General features: G+C 43.8%; 1 long non-coding RNA gene across 1 annotated transcript; it reads left to right on the top strand.

Moving 5' to 3' along the window:
- Positions 1 to 407: 407 nt before the first annotated feature.
- On the top strand, positions 408 to 664 carry LOC108412894. Its single transcript, XR_001856707.1, has 2 exons — positions 408 to 469; positions 610 to 664. It is a non-coding gene; the product is annotated as an uncharacterized LOC108412894 (long non-coding RNA).
- The last annotated feature ends 14,619 nt before the right edge of the window (positions 665 to 15,283 follow it).

Below are 15,283 nucleotides of genomic sequence, written 5' to 3'. Positions count from 1 at the left end.
TAACAATTTAAATGACTCATATAATAAATACAGTTTTACATTTTTTTTATGTTTGGTGTTGTACGTATGTGATGGTCCGACGGAAAAGACACGTGGGTACGTTCCAGTTTGGGGTGCAAAAATCGGTGTTTATTAAATCCCAGTGAAAAACCAAACAAAAAACAAAAATGCAATTTATCCAATGCCAAAAAGAAAAATATTTACAAATATATACAGCTTAATATGAATAGTCAGTTATTCAATCACAACTTGAGAGGGTTTTAGGCTTCAACCACATTCCATTACCTCTCCCACAAGACTGGCTCATTCTGGTCCATCTAGGGCTTTTATAGAGCTAAACAGGAAGTGCTATGACGTCACTTCCGGTTTTTGCGCGGGGAAAGTTCACTATAAAAACACAGCAAACAAAGGGTCCTGTTTTCCTCCCTGACTGAAAACACGGCTACCTTCCTCTGGAGTCTATTCACAGGTAAGTACTTGTTGCCTTCCCCAAGTGTTTCAATAATGTTAGTTTATAATATATGTTTCATTACATCAGTAAATCAGTCTAAATTTACAAATAATAAAACATTCACATTCACCATTAAGTTTTGTTTCTTTTCTCTGCAGGTTTACTCTTGTTCCCCAGCATAACCACTCAATCAATAAATGCTATTTAAAAACAGTTTGTGTCTCTGAGTATGAAATGTCACCATTACCTAGAAAATTTAAACATATGTACATTGTGGCGGAGGGCAGCTCCGTCACATTCCCTCCCCCATCTCCAGCTGATGGAAGGGGCTTCAGGACACTTCCTCAGCTGCCCTGGACAAAGAATCTGCCACTACATTAGAAGCACCTGTCCTGTATGTAACAGTATATTTAAAAGGTTGCAAGGACAAATACCACCTGGTGATTCTAGCATTCGCATCTCTCATTTTATTCAACCATACCAGAGCCCGGTGGTCTGTCTCAAGTTGAAAATGCCTACCCAAAAGGTAATATCTAAAGGAGTCCACTGCCCATTTCACCGCCAAACACTCCTTTTCAATTGTCGAATATCGAGTCTCACGAGGACACAGTTTCCGGCTAATAAAAGCCACTGGTCTGCGTTGAGTCCCATCCTCCTGCAACAGTACAGCCCCCAATCCTACACCTGAGGCATCAGTTTGCAGAATAAAAGGCTTTGAAAAGTCAGGATTCTGCAACATTGTGTCCTCACACAGAGCATCCTTTAGGTCCTGAAATGTCTTCTCACACTCCCCTGTCCACTTCACAGTCCCTGGTGCAGATTTCTTTGTGAGGTCAGTAAGGGCTGCAGCTCTAGTGGAAAACTGCGGTATAAACTTCCGGTACCAACCAACCAGTCCAAGGAAAGATCGAACCCTCCTCTTTGTTGTGGGCACAGGAAAGGACCGTATTGCCTCCACCTTTCCCACTTGTGGTCGTACTAGTCCATTACCCAGCACAAATCCTAAATACTTGATCTGGTTCTGAGCGATGGCACATTTCTGAGGATTGATGGTTAACCCCGCTGTCTTAATCCTCTGAAACACATTCTGGAGCTGTGCCAGGTGGTCCTGCCAGGTGTGACTAAAAATGGCCACATCATCCAGATATGCTGCTGCATAGTCTGATGTACCCTCCAGAACCTTATCCATTAATCTCTGAAATGTTGCTGGTGCACCCTGCAGGCCAAACGGCATCACTGTAAACTGAAACATCCCATAAGGTGTCCTGAAAGCGGTTAGTTCCTTTGCTTCTGGTGATAAAGGTACCTGCCAATACCCTTTGCTCAAATCAATGGTAGTGATGTACTTTGCCCTACCCAGTCTCTCAATCAGGTCATCCACTCGTGGCATTGGGTATGGGTCAAACTTTGACAGTGAATTGATCAGCCTGAAGTCAATGCAAAATCTCATAGTCCCATCCTTTTTAGGTACCAGCACTATTGGGCTGCACCACTCACTGTCTGAGGGTTCAATTACCCCCATCTCCATCATAGTATTAATCTCCTCCTGCAAAACAGGTAATAGTCTTTCTGGGACCCTGTAACACTTCTGGCGAGCTGGTGTATTATCCTTCAGGTGAATCTTGTGTTGAACCATGGTGGTGTATCCAGGCTTTTCTGTGAAGAGTGTCGGGTCCAGGAAGTTCACCACCTGCTCTTGTTTTTCTGAGGGTAAGTGAGACAGATCCACAGGCTGTCCTGGTGGCTGAGTGGGGAAATACTGCTCTGGCAGCTCTTCTTCTTTTACTGCACGTACCATGAGTTGCTGCATTGTTACAGTCCCTCTGCAATACTCTTTCAGCAGGTTGACATGGAACTTTTGGTGTTTCTTGCTCCGCTCAGGCATAAGAAGCTCATATGTCACTGGTCCCACTTTCCTGGTGATTTTGTATGGTCCATGCCATTTGGCCAGGAGTTTACTTTCGCTGGTTGGCAGAAGCAGCAATACTTCCTGCCCTGGCTTGAACTCTCGAGTACGGGCTTTCCAGTCATACCAGGCTCTCTGACTGCTTTGTGCCTTCCGCAGATGCTCCTGGGCCAGCGCAGTCATCTCCTCAAGCTTCTCTCTCATCTTCACCACATAGGCTACCACATTCTCTCCCGTCGCCTTGGGTTCCTCCCACTGCTCTCTCAGGAGATCCAATGGTCCCCTCACATGTCATCCATAAAGCAACTCGAAGGGAGAAAATCCTGTAGATGCCTGGGGAACCTCTCTGTAAGCAAAGAGAAGATAGGGAAGCCACTGGTCCCAGTCAGTACCGGTCTGTGAAACAAATTTACGGAGCATTGACTTCAGGGTCTGGTTGAATCGTTCCACTAAGCCATCTGTTTGAGGATGATAGGGGGAGGTCTTAATGCCATGTATGCCTAGCAGTTTGTAGACACCTTGCAATAAACTGGATAGGAAGTTTGCTCCTTGATCTGTCAGAATCTCCCGAGGGAGGCCTACCCTTGCAAACAGATGGATTAGAGCATTTGCTATCTGCCTGGCCTTAATGGTACGTAAAGGGAAAGCTTCAGGGTATCGTGTAGCATAATCACATACCACCAAAATATACCTGTTCCCTGTCCTGCTCCTTTCTAGGGGGCCCACTATGTCCATTCCTATCCTCTCAAATGGAGTTTCAATTATAGGAAGAGGATGCAAATGTGCAGTGGGGACTAATCTGCCTGATGTCAATTGGCACTCCTGACATGTTTTACAAAATTCAGTCACATCAGAGTATATGTTTGGCCATATGAAACGTGCACCAATACGAGCTAGTGTTTTATGTTTACCCAAATGTCCTGCCCAGGGTATGGAATGGCCCAGTTTCATTACAGTTAACCTTAGGGCAGCTGGAACAACTAACAACTCAACTTCACCTCTGCGTTGATACAGGATTCCTTTTTTCAAGACATAAGCTTCTTCAGTTATCCCTTTGCCCTTCTGCTTTACCCCATCAATCTCAGACACCTTATTAAACAACGGTTGCAAAGTTGGATCCTGACCCTGCAATGTGGAAATGTTTGATGGTATGACGAGATCTACTGGAGCCTCTGGCTTTGGTAGGGGCTCTTCCTGGTCTACTAATGTTGACCTCAGGAACTTTTCCCTGCGTCTCTGAGCTTTAGGTTTGGTTGGTTTACTGAAGTTAACTTCCACACTGTCTTTAAAAGGTAATTCTGCTAGAGGCTCTCTTGCACTCTGTGCTCTTGTCATTATCATACACTGTTGAGTTTTAGGAAGCAGGTCTATAATCACTGGAAGGTCCTGGCCTAAAACTACAGGATAAGGTAACTGAGCTACTACTGCTACTGTCATTAGAAATGTTTGCCCATCTACTGTTAAGTAAACCTCAGCAGTGGGGTAACTTCTTTCATCCCCATGTACACAGCTCACCTGTACTCTAGCCTCCTTCCAGTCTTCTCTAGGAACCAAACTTTCCCTTACCAGTGTCTGAGTACTGCCTGTATCCACCAAAGCATTTTCTTGCTGACCATTTATCAGTACTGCAATAGTTGGCCCTATCAGCTGTTCATCTACAACTTTTGGTTCTGGTCTGGGAACTGTACACAAAAGGGTTGACTTAGTTGTCCAACGTTGACAGTAGGGTTTAGTATGGCCTAATTCTCCACAATAGAAGCACCTAACTTCTTTATTGGTTCTTTATAGGCTTGTCACTTCGAGGTGTACTAGTAGGTAATTTAGGTGGAGAGTGTCTACTCTGAAAGTATGTTCTGCTATAAGCATGACCAAGGCCCCTATCATCCCCTACAGACTTACGGCTGAAGTGCTGGTCTCGGCTGAAGCTGCAGGGTCCTTTACTTCTTCTGGCAGAGATGAAGACTTCGGCCAATTGCGCTGCCTCCTCTGCAGTCTTGGGGTTTCGCTCCTTGATCCACACCTCCATCTCTGTGTTCACCATCCGCAGAAATTGCTCCAGGATCATAATTTCAGATATTTCCTTTACTGACTTCTGCTCAGGCCTGACCCATTTTGAGAATAATTCCTTTAGGCGAACATACAATTCACGTGGTGTCTCCCCAGGATAAACCTCTAGTGCACGAAATCTCTGGCGGTAAATGTCCTGTGTTATTTCATACTTAGCAAGAATAGCAGCTTTGACTTCCTCGTAGTCCTCAGCATGCTCACTGTCCATGGCTACATATGCACTTCGGGCTTTTCCGGTAAGCAGCGGAACTAGCCGAATTGCCCAATCCTCTTTGTGCCAGCGGCAGACCTTTGCAATACGCTCAAAGGTTGCCAGGAAGTGCTCTATGTTGTCCTCTGGAGTCAGGGGATACAGTTTGGGCTCCCTAAAGCCCGGTGGTACTCTCTGCTCCTGCTCTTCTCCTATTTGGCCACTGGCTCCTTCGTTGGCATCCTCCCCAGGCTGTCCTCGCTGGTCCACCTGCTGTTGCAGTTGTCGGAATTGGTGCTGTAGGCTCTTCCATCGCTGCTCCTGTCGGATGGCTTCTCGCTCCGCCCGCTCATCCCTTGCAGCTTGGCTCTCCATGAACCCCTGGAGCATCTCAGCTAGCTCTTGCAGTGATGTGTCTGATGCATTGGCTGTTGCTTTTCTCTGCTTTACTTCACTGGGACTGGAATCTTTGCCTGAGCTGTCCGCCATACCTCGACTTCTCAGGATCATACCACAACACCTTTAAGTGGCAAAATCTCACAAGAAACAGTTCCTGATACTCTGAGAAACGTCTGAAAATGTTATGCCCCCTGGAAAAACTGTAGTACTTCTGACACCACTTGTGATGGTCCAACGGAAAAGACACGTGGGTACGTTCCAGTTTGGGGTGCAAAAATCAGTGTTTATTAAATCCCAGTGAAAAACCAAACAAAAAACACAAATGCAATTTATCCAATGCCAAAAAGAAAAATATTTACAAATATATACAGCTTAATATGAATGGTCAGTTATTCAATCACAACTTGAGAGGGTTTTAGGCTTCAACCACATTCCATTACCTCTCCCACAAGACTGGCTCATTCTGGTCCATCTAGGGCTTTTATAGAGCTAAACAGGAAGTGCTATGACGTCACTTCCGGTTTTTGCGCGGGAAAGTTCACTATAAAAACACAGCAAACAAAGGGTCCTGTTTTCCTCCCTGACTGAAAACACGGGTACCTTCCTCTGGAGTCTATTCACAGGTAAGTACTTCCCCAAGTGTTTCAATAATATTAGTTTATAATATATGTTTCATTACATCAGTAAATCAGTCTAAATTTACAAATAATAAAACATTCACATTCACCATTAAGTTTTGTTTCTTTTCTCTGCAGGTTTACTCTTGTTCCCCAGCATAACCACTCAATCAATAAATGCTATTTAAAAACAGTTTGTGTCTCTGAGTATGAAATGTCACCATTACCTAGAAAATTTAAACATATGTACATTGTGGCGGAGGGCAGCTCCGTCACAATGTATATATTGTTTTTCTTAATGTAAGTTTCTTAAAGTAGCGTTCACTACTGAGTTCATACAGTCACTGTATGTCAACAAAAACAGACAGCTGGATCAGTTACTGATATAGAAATTTAGTGATAGGTGACATCACTGTTTTGCATGGTCCATCATGTCTGTATGTAAAAATTTTGCAATGATGATAAATGCATGAGTATGTTTGGTTATTTGACTAGGGTATTTGACTAGGTGTTGCCCTGGCCTCCAGTTTCCCAGAATTGTATCTGGGATGTGCTGAAACAATATGTCTGATTCACACTGACTCCACCATAGAAACTTACAACCCTGTTTATGAAAAAAATTGGGATGCAGTGTCACATCAGTGCAAAAGAATGCAATGATGTGCAAATGATTTAAACCCCATATAAAATTGAAAATAGTACAAATACAAAATATTAAATGTTGAAACTGAGGATTTTATATGCCAATATGCCCATTTTGAATTATATTTGATAGGAAATGAATGGATGAATAAATGAACATTTAAAAAAATAACTTGTAATGTTGTGTAATGATAAAAAAAGGTTAATTTAGGTTAATTAGCATCAGGTCAGTAACATGACTGAGTATAAAAGAGCATCCTAGAGGTCACTTCTGAAAGGCTGAGCCTTTAAAATAAAGATGGGGAGAAGTTCATCACTGTGAAAGACTATGCAGGTAAATAGTGCAACAATTCAAGAATTCTCAATGAAAATAGCAAAGATCTTAAGGATTTCATCATCTACAGTACATATCATTAAAAGATTCAGAGAATTTAGAGAAATCTCTGTATGCAAGAGACAACGCTGAAAAACAATATTGACTGGCCATTATTTTCAGGCACTGCATTAAAAACAGACACGATTTTGTAGTCAAAATCACTGCTTGGGCTCTGAGACACTTTTGAAAACCACTGTCTGTGAACACAGTTCGTTACTGCATCCACAAATGCAAGTTAAAACTCTACTATGCAAAGAAGAAACAATATATACTGCTCAAAAAAATAAAGGCAACACTCAAATAACACATCCTAGATCTGAATGAATGAAATATTCTCATTGAATACTTTGTTCTGTACAAAGTTGAATGTGCTGACAACAAAATCACACAAAAATCAATGGAAATCAAATTTATTAACCAATGGAGGCCTGGATTTGGAGTCACACACGAAATTAAAGTGGAAAAACACACTACAGGCTGATCCAACTTTGATGTAATGTCCTTAAAACAGGTCAAAATGAGGATCAGTATTGTGTGTGGCCTCCACGTGCCTGTATGACCTCCCTACAATGCCTGGGCATGCTCCTGATGAGGTGGCGGGTGGTCTCCTGAGGGATCTCCTCCCAGACCTGGACTAAAGCATCCGCCAACTCCTGGACAGTCTGTGGTGCAACGTGGCGTTGGTGGATGGAGCGAGACATGATGTCCCAGATAGGCTCAATCGGATTCAGGTCTGAAGTCCATAGCTTCAATGCCTTCCTCTTGCAGGAAGTGCTGACACACTCCAGCCACATGAGGTCTAGCATTGTCCTGCATTAGGACCATTAGGCCATTAGGCCAACCGTAACAGCATATGGCCTCACAAGGGGTCTGAGGATCTCACCTCGGTACCTAATGGCGGTCAGTGTGGCGAGCACATGGAGGGCTGTGCGGCCCTCCAAAGAAATGCCACCCCACACCATTACTGACCCACTGCCAAACCGGTCATGCTGAAGGATGTTGCAGGCAGCGTATCACTCTCCACGGCATCTCCAGACTCTATCACGTCTGTCATATGCTCAGTGTGAACTTGCTTTCATCTGTGAAGAGTACAGGGCGCCAGTGGCGAATTTGCCAATCCTGGTGTTCTCTGGCAAATGCCAAGCGTCCTGCACGGTGTTGGGCTGTGAGCACAACTCCCATCTGTGGATGTCGGGCCCTCATACCATCCTCATGGAGTTGGTTTCTAACCGTTTGTGCAGACACATGCACATTTGTGGCCTGGTGGAGGTCATTTTGCAGGGCTCTGGCAGAGGTCTTCCTGTTCCTCCATGCACAAAGGCGGAGGTAGTGGTCCTGCTACTGGGTTGTTGCCCTCCTACGGCCTCCTCCACGTCTCCTGGTGTACTGGCCTGTATCCTGGTAGCGCCTCCAGTCTCTGGACGCTACGCTGAAAGACACAGCAAACCTTCTTGCCACAGTTCGCATTGATGTGCCATCCTGGATGAGCTGCACTACCTGAGCCACTTGTGTGGGTTGTAGAGTCCATCTCATGCTACCATGAGTGTGAAAGCACCACCAACATTCAAAAGTGACCAAAACATCATCCAGAAAGCATAGGTACTGAGAAGTGGTCTGTGGTCCCCACCTGCAGAACCACTCCTTTATTGAGTGTATCTTGCTAATTGCCAATAATTTCCACCTGTTGTCTATTCCATTTGAACAACAGCATGTGAAATTGATTGTCAATCAGTTTTGCTTCCTAAGTGGACAGTTTGATTTCGCAGAAGTTTGATTTACTTGGAGTTATATTGTGTTGTTTAAGTGTTCCCTTTATTTTTTTGAGCAGTGTATAAACAGGATCCAGAAACACCTGAGCCTTCTTTGGGCCCAAGCTCATTCAAGCTAAACTGAGGTGTAGTAGAAAAATGTCATGTGGTCTGACAAATCAAAGATTTAAATTCTTTTTGGAAATCATGTTTCTGTTCTTCTGGTTAAAGGATCATCTTGCTTGTTAAGCAGACCGTTAAAGCCAGCATCAGGTAATTAGATCCAAGATTGCAGCGCACACATATGCAGCGGCTTTTTGCTCTGCCAAATGGATTGGTTTTTTTTTTTGGTAATCTTGTGTGTTCACACACAAAAACTACCAGTACAGGCACAGCAAAGCAATAGAGTCATGCTGAACTGCTGGGCAGACCTTGACACTGGGGTCAGATGGGAGGCTAAGAAAGAGTTGAAGCAAAAATGAGGCAAGTCGGCTCACATACGCGTCAGGCTAAAAGCTAATCCATCTAAATCTCTTCTTCCTTAAGTATTGCTTGCTAATGTCTGTTTGATCCTGGAAATAAATTGACAAAATCAGACTGTCAGTCATTACTCAATGGATGCTGATTAATTGCTGTTGTATGATTCTCACGGAAACATGGCTAGAAAGCAGCATACCCAATGCTACCGGGCAATCAGAACAGTGCACTCCGGTAAGAAGATCGGTGGAGGTCTATGTGTGTGCATATCAACAACTGTTGGTGCATCAACATGACTGTCACTGAAAAACACTGTTGCCCTGCAATGGAATATCATCATCATCATCATCATCATCATCATCGTTAACCGCTTAGTACAGATAGGGTATCTGGAATCTGGAATACCGGTTAAGTAAATGCAGGCCATTCTACTTACCAAAGTAGTTCAGTGTTGTTTACATTTGTGCTTGTACATCCTCATGATACTAATGCAAAGTTAGTCTTAGCACAGCCGCATAACACCATTAATTAATAAATAAAGACTTGGCTGTGCATCCAGACTGTGTTTTTATTGCTATAGGAGACTGCATCTAAGGCCTACAAAGCACGGTCTGACTTCTGCCTAGGACTGTCTCATCACCTCTCACTCTTTTTGTACCCTCTGTGTTAGCAATGAATGAAAACTGCTGCACCCATTACTATGACCATCAGAGTCTGACCTGAGGATGCTGTTTCTCGGCACCAAGGCTACTTGGATACCACAGACTGGAATGTATTTAATGGCATTAATTAGAAGGGCACTGGATTAATACACAGCTATAATTATGGAACACAAGCTACTGTGTTGACAATGTTGCCAGGAGGAAAACAGTCCAAGTGTTTCCCAACCAGAAGTCCTGGATGCCATGAGAACTACATACACTAATAAAAGCTCAGAATGCTGCCTATGGATCTGGAGATGCTACAGCATATAGTGCAGCTAGATCAGCACTGAGGAGAGGTATAAAATCAGCAAAAGACAGATACAAGCAGCAGTTTGAACATTTTTTAACAATTCTACACAACCAAGGCAAGTGTGGGAAGGAACAAGGGTAATCACTGACCATAAGAGAACAACATCACCTGCTACAAACACCAGTGTGACTCTGAGGACCTGAATCTGTTTTATGCCCAGTTTGACAGAAACAACAGGAAATAAGAATTGCAGCCCAATCCCTCCAGTAATGCTGCACCTATGTTGAGCCGCCATGATGTGAGACTTTTCCTGGAGAGCATCAACCACAGGAAAGCTGCTGGCCCAGTTGGGATGATGGGATGTGTCTTAAAAGACTGTGCAAACAAGTTAACAGAGGTCTTCACAAACACCTTCAACTGCTCCCTATTTCTATCCTATAACCCTTCATGTTCAAAACATTCCAGTACCAAAACAGTTAGCAGACCCTTGCCTGAATGACTTTAGTCCTGGAGAGACTGTCAGTAGTAGCATTCCAGCTTCTTTTCTCTAGCACCAGATTGCCTACAGGGAGGAGAGCTCAATAGAAATTATTTGGCCCTCATGCTCCACACTGCACTGGAGTACCTGGAGCAAATGCTCTTCATCAATTTTAGTTCTGGATTCAATAATTTGCTGTAAGGCAAGCTCATTACAGGTCAGGTACTACTGGACTTAAACCTCAATACCTCACTGTGCAACTGGGGGCTGGACTTCCTAACCAACTGTAAATAGTCAGTCAGATTTGGCAAGCACCAACATCATCAACATTAACTATCAGCACCAGTGCCCCACAGGGATGTGTATACAGTCCACTGCTATAAACACTTGACACACTTGACTGCTCCCCCTCCTACTTGTCGAATTACATAAATTTGCAAATGACACAACAATGCTTGATGACATCTTTCTTGGGCCTGTCAGTGACAGAGGAACTGTCTTGGAATACTGACAAAAATGTCTCTTATTTCTGAGGAAACTAAAGAAGGAAAACCTGCCACAGAAGCTGCTGATGAACATTTACACTATATTTCCAAAAGTATTCACTCACCCATCCAAATCATTGAATGCATGTGTTCCAATCATTTCCATGGCCACAGGTGTATAAAACCAAGCACCTAGGCATGCAGACTGCTTCTACAAACATTTGTGAAAGAATGGATCACTCTCAGGAGCTCAGTGAATTCCAGCGTGGTACCATGACAGGATGCTAGACCTGTGCAAGTCCAGCCGTGAAATTTCCTCACTACTAAATATTTCCACAGTCAACTGTTAGTGGTATTATAACAAAGCAGAAGAGATTGTGAACGACAGCAGCTCAACCATTAAGTGGTAGGCCATGTAATGCGGTGTCAGCAGATACTGAAGCACATAGTGCGCAGAGTTCACCAACTTTCTGCAGTCAGTCACTACAGACCTCCAAACTTCATGTGGCCTTCAGATTAGTTCAAGAACAGTGTGTAGAGAGCTTCATGGAATGGGTTTCCATGGCCGAGCAGCTGCATCCAAGCCTTACATCACCAACTGCAATGCAAAGCACTGAATGCTGTGGTGTAAAGTGCCATCACTGGAGCAGTGAAAACGTGTTCTCTGGAGTGACGAATCACGCTTCTCCATTTGGCAATCTGATGGATGACTCTGGGTTTGGCGGTTGCCAAACAGTACTTGACTGACTTTAATGTGCCAAGTGTGAAGTTTGCAGAGGGGGGTTATGGTGTGGCGTTGTCTTTCAGGAGTTGGCTTGGCTCCTTAGTTCCAGTAAAAGGAACTCTTAATGCTTCAACAGAACAAGATCTTCTTCTTCTTCTTTCGGCTGCTCCCTTTAGGGGTTGCCACAGCGGATCATCTGCCTCCATCTTGCCCTATCCATTGCCTCCTCTACTTTCACACCAACCATCTCCATGTCCACCTTCACTACATCCATGAACCTTCTCTGAGGTCTACCTCTTCTCCTTCTACCTGGCAGCTCCATCTCCAACATTCTTTGCCCAATATATCCACTATTCCTCCTCAACACATGTCCAAACCATCTCAACCTGGCCTCTCTGGCTTTATCTCCAAACTGCTCCACCTTCACTGTCCCTCTGATCTGCTCATTTCTAATCTTGTCCAGCCACCTCCAGCTCAGCCTCCTGTCTTTTAGACAGAGCCACAGTCTCCAAACCATACATCATAGCAGGATGCACTACTGTCTTGTAAACCTTCCCTTTCACTCTTGCTGCTATCCTTCTGTCACACATCAGCCCTGACATCCGTCTCCACCCACTCCATCCTGCGTGCACCCTCTTCTTCACCTCTTTTGTACACTGTCCATTGCTTTGGATGGTTGACCCAAGATATTTGAAGTCATCCACCTTTATGACCTCTACTCCTTGCATCTTCACCTTTCCACCTGCTTCCCTCTCATTCACACACATGTATTCCGTCATGTCGGATTAAAATGTCCACTGCCTTCTCTACTAAACATCTCCATACCTCTACAGGTATGTCATCTGGACCAACTGCCTTTCCATTCTTCATCCTTTTTAAAGCTGCCCTCACTTCCATCTTACTAATTCTCTGCACTTCCTGATCCACTATCTCTCCCCCCGTTGTCCTCCTCTCTCTCTCGTTTTCCTCGTTCATTAGTTCTTCAAAGTACTCCTTCCATCTACTCAACACTCTCTGTTCCCTCACTAGTACATTTCCTTCTCTATCCTTTATCAGCCTAACCTGCTGTACATCCTTTCCAGCTCTATCTCTCTGTTTAGCCAAACGATACAAGTCCTTTACTGCTTCTTTACTGTCCAGCCTCTCATACAGCTCATCATAGGCCTGAGCCTTTGCCTTTGCCACCATTCTTTTCGCTATGCGACTAGCCTCACGGTACTCCTGCCAACTTCCTTCATCTCTCTGGTTATCCCACTTTTTCTTAGCTGCCTTCTTCTTCTGAATACTCTCCAGGAGTTCCTCATTCCACCACCAACTTTCCTAGTCTTCTTTTCTCTGACCAGACGAAACACCCACTGCCCCCAAGGGCCTGTTGCAATTTTTCCCTGAACTGCCTGCAACCATCCTCCTCCTTCAGCTTCCACCATCTAATCTTTGGCTCTGTCTTCACTCTCTTCCTCTTCTTTGTTTCTAATCTCATTCTACAGACAACCACCCTATACTGCCTTGCTACACTTTCCCCAGGCACCACTTTACAATCTCCAATCTCATTTAGGTGGCATCTCCTGCTAAGGATATAATCCATCTGTGTGCACCTCCCTCCACTCTTGTATGTCACCCTGTGTTCTTCCCTCTTCTGAAAATACATGTTCACCACAGCCATTTCCATTCTCTTTGCAAAATCTACAACCATCTGACCTTTCGCATTTCTGTCTTTCACACCATACATACCCAGCACCTCTTCATCCCCTCAGTTTCCTTCACCAACATGTCCATTGAAGTCTTCACCAATCACCAATCTCTCCTCTCTAGGCACACCATCTACCACTTCATCCATCTTACTCCAAAATTCCTCTTTCTCCTCTAACTGACAACCAACCTGTGGTGCATATGAACTGACCACATTCAAAATTACACCATCAACCTCCAACGTCAGGCTCATGATCCTGTCTGACACTCTCTTTACATCCAGAACACTTTTCCCAAGCTGTTCCTTTAGGATTATCCCTACTCCATTTCTCTTCCTCTCTACACCATGATAGAACAGTTTGAATCCACCTCCAATGTTCCTGGCCTTGCTTCCTTTCCATCTGGTCTCCTGGACACACAGAATATCTACCTTCCTTCTCTCCATCATGTCTGCAAGCTCGCTGCCTTTACCCGTCATTGTCCTTATGTACAGAGTCCCTACTCTAACCTCCACACTCCTGCCTTTCCTTCTCTCTCGCTGCCTTCTAACCCGCATTCCTCCTCTCCTCTTTGATGGTCTTCGACCTACAGTAGTCCAATTTCCACCAGCACCCTGCTGGTCAACAGCACCAGAGGCGGTCGTTGTTAACCCGGGCCTCGACCGATCCGGTATGGCAATCATATTTGTGATCCACATGATAGTTTTGGCACAAGTTTTACACCGGATGCCCTTCCTGACGCAACCCTCACCATTTATCCGGGCTTGGGACCGGCACCAGAAGTACACAAAGTACAGCCCTAATGGCTGGTTTCTCAACAGAACAAGATATTTTTGATAATTTCATGCTCTCAACTTTGTGGGAACAGTTTGGTGATGGCCCTTTCCTGTTCCAACATGACTGATTAAAGCAAGGTCCATAAAAACATGGATGAATAAGTTTGGTGTGGAAGAAGTTGACTGGCCCTGACCTCAACCCGATAAAACACCTTTGGGATCAATTAGAGTGGAGACTGCGAGCCAGGCCTTGTGGAAAACCTTCCCAGAGGAGTTGAAGCTATGAAAGCTGCAAAGGGTGGGCCGGGATCATATTAAACCTTAAAGATTAAGTATGGGATGTCACTCAAGTTCATATGCAAGTGAAGGCACACGAGCGAATACTTTTTCTCCAGTCTCAGCCCCTGAACTCTGTAGCTCCTTCAAAGTGATTGTTGACCTCTCTGTGGCTTCCTTCATGAGTTTTTACTCAAATAATGAGTTTTGAGAAATAGGTCATCTAGGCAATGCCAGCGTTTTATGATGCAGCTTGCATTTCCTCACAATTTGTCCAACAGTGCCCACTGGGATAACCAAACTTTTACTGTCTTGTGCATGTTTATAACTTTATTAGTTGGTATTTATAATTTTATTAAAGCCTCATTCTTGAGTAATGTTATTAGAACCTCATTCTTTTACAGCTTTCTCAGTAATGCTAGAATCATCTACAGCTCTTCTTTCTGAACCCATCTATTTGAAATTGATGAAACACAGTGCTGTAATTATATTAGAATAATGTTACCTGCAATAACAATTTTTTACCTACATTTTCACTCCCACCCTTTTGGGTGCTATTCTGCCTCCAAACACTGCTGGTAATGGGAAAAATGCTATATTGCAGACAAAGCCATCATAGTCCTGCATTCTGTACTGATTTATTATTTATCGTGCGTATTATTTATGTGTTAATCCATTTATCCCAAGTCTAGCATACAAAGATGTCTACAGAGTATTGTGTTATTTTTTTTCTCCCTGAGGCGTGCTTATGAGGGTGACGTAAATGTGAGTTATAAATTTGTTCATATGTGAAAATCATCTCCAAAAGGCTTTGTCCTACTGCAAAGGGTATTGTATGTATCCATTGTAGATCAGTTTTTAACGTTCTGTATTGCTTTTCTCCATTATAGAGATTTTCATTTCTCATACTGATATACTCTTAATGATATGCATTTACATGTTTATTTTTATTGTACATATATTTGAAGATTCATAACATCATGAACTGTTTGAAGGTTCCATAATTGCTCTTTCTTGCAATTTATTTAT

The sequence above is a fragment of the Pygocentrus nattereri genome, chromosome 18, assembly GCF_015220715.1.
Source record: "Pygocentrus nattereri isolate fPygNat1 chromosome 18, fPygNat1.pri, whole genome shotgun sequence".
NCBI classification, from domain to species: Eukaryota; Metazoa; Chordata; class Actinopteri; order Characiformes; family Serrasalmidae; genus Pygocentrus; species Pygocentrus nattereri.
The sequence above is the reverse complement of the archived record's forward strand: the minus strand, read 5'-3'. Positions and strand labels throughout refer to the sequence as shown.